The following is a 2561-nucleotide window of genomic DNA, read 5'->3' as shown; positions in this document are numbered from 1 at the left end:
ATCTTCCCTCCCATACCCTGTAATAAACCATCAATTCAGTCATTGTCTCTATAGCTCTACCCATTCTGGATTTCAGAAAAACATAGAAAACAAAATACAGAAAAACAAAACAAAAACCATGCAGTCTTCATGATAGTAAAGCTATTTACATTCCAGGTCTATGACTAGAGAGCATTCACTCGAGGTTTATTTAATCCATGTGTGGACCCTGCACATGGATTTTGGGCTCCTGCTGTCCTTCACCAAAAAGTAGGTGTTCACAACTTGTGCTCTGATACCATTCCCTCCATCGGGTTTGGGTTTCTTCATTCAGTTGCTCTCCAGCCCTTGGTGACCCAGTCCTGTGCTATATGATGTTGGGACCTTAGACTCCTTTTTTTCAAGGTGTGCATCATCCTCCATGGACCACAGCAGAAGGGCTTGCTGTGGAGGCCCCACTAAGGGGACTGGCCTTTTCCTCAAACTCACCCGTGGCCTTTGATCTTAAGGGTGAAACTCCTGAGTGCTTCAGAACCAAGTCACTGCTAACCCGAGGCTATAGAGCTGTTTGGTGATCATTGGACTTTGGTGCCCCTCTCTTGCCTTAGGCGTGCCCAATGATTAGTGGTCTGAAACGATTGTGACTTACTATTAAAATGCTCTCCTAGCTTTATGATTACATGTATTAATCTGGTAGGCATGGTTCTGCCATTGAGAATGAATGTTATTGGAAGTTTTGCTCCATCACGAACTCCCATTGTGTGTGTAAATAGTGTCTAGTCCTTTAAGGGTTTAATCTGTACAAGTCACAAATTCATGTAGTAAAGTTCCTAGCCAGCCTATAATTAATTGTATAATGTTCTTTTCTCAACAATGTTTTAAATTCGACATCATTGGCTAAATTGATGACACTGTCAATAGAATTACCTTATGCCCCAGTAGGATGATAGATGATGTTCTCTGACATAAATAATAATGATGTCTCTAAAGTAAACCAGGGACATATATAAATCATAGATATGTGAGTGAATTTGTGGACAGTTCTGAGAACAATCTGAGAACAGTTCGTTTTTATTACATGGTCCTGTTTGATGCTCACACTCATCAAGAGATCGCTGAAGACATGGGTGTTATAGCAAAGTGTAACTAAGACACTAGACGTTACTCAGCTATCAGAAGAATAGCATCTGGGTCTTAGAGGCTTATCTTCATAAAAGCAGTCATCTAAATGAAGCATCCACTGGGCCCACAGGAAGAAGTACTCATGCTTTATTGATCCAACCATGTAAATCAAGCTATGGATTACATTGAGAAGAATGGAAATTCCAGAACTCTTCAATATACTCACAAAGAATCTGCAAATGAACCAAAAGGCAGTTATTTAAACATAACAAGGGAATACAGCAAGGTTTTAAAACAGCAAAGGTGTGTGTCAAGGTTGTATCCATTCACCAAACCTATTCAATCTATTTGCTGAGTGAATACTCTGAAAAGCTGGTCATAGGGAAAACAACCGGGCAGTAGGATGGTAGGAAGGCTAATCAACAGCCCGTGATGTGCAGATGGCACAGTTTTGCTATTGAAAATGAAGACTTGAAGCACTTGCTGATGAAAATCAAAGACTGCCAACTTCAGTATGGATTACAACTCAATATAAAGAAACCCAAATCTTTACAACTGGACAAATAGCACCATGATCAATGGAGAAAAGACTGAAGTTGTTAAGGATGTCATTTTGCTTGTATCCATTGTCTATGCTCATGGCGGCAGCAGCAGCAGCAGCAAGAAATCAAATGGCAGTGCTGCATCGGGTAAATCTGCTGCAAGACCTCTTTAAGGTATTGAAGAGCAAGGATGTTACTTTGAGGAGTAAGAGGCACCTGACCCAAGCCCAGGTATTTCAAACCGCCTCATATCCATGTGAAAACAGCGGACTAAATAAGGAAGACCAAAGAAGAATCGATGTATACACATTATGGTGTTGCCAAGGATAGTTAGTAGACCATGGACTGCCAGAAGAACAAACAGATCTTCTGGGAAGAAATAGAGCCAGAATGTCCTTAGAAGAAAGGTGAGTAAGTCATTGTTTCACATACTTCGGGCACATTTTCAGGATGGACAAGCCCCTGGAAAAGGACATCACAGAAGGGCAGCAAAAGAGAGGAGTGCCATGCAGGAGAGGGACTGGCACGGCAGCTGCAACACGGCTCAAACAGAACGTTGTGAAGACGGGCGGGAACAGGCAGGGTCTTGTTCCGTTGCACACAGGGGTGCTATGAGTTGGACCCGACTCCAATGCGTTGAACAGCTACTAACTATAATAAAGGTCACAGAAGAATTCACACGGAAAATGAGAGAATATTTTCCAGTGAGTGAAACTATATGAGCATTTGTGAACTCGTGTTAATTCAGTGCTTAGAGAAAATTTTCTAGCATCCCATGCTTATTTTAGAAAAGAGAACATTTGAAACCAGTAACATATGTTTCCACTTTAATAAACTAGATAAAGAAGAAGAAATTAAGCCAGAGTGAACAGAAGGAAGGAAATAAAAAATATAAGGCAGAAATCACTAAAATCAAAC

Source organism: Echinops telfairi, unplaced genomic scaffold (genome assembly GCF_000313985.2).
Source record: "Echinops telfairi isolate 266 unplaced genomic scaffold, ASM31398v2 ScPeMD7_7469;HRSCAF=8507_0, whole genome shotgun sequence".
Classification (NCBI taxonomy): Eukaryota; Metazoa; Chordata; class Mammalia; order Afrosoricida; family Tenrecidae; genus Echinops; species Echinops telfairi.
The sequence above is the reverse complement of the archived record's forward strand: the minus strand, read 5'-3'. Positions refer to the sequence as shown.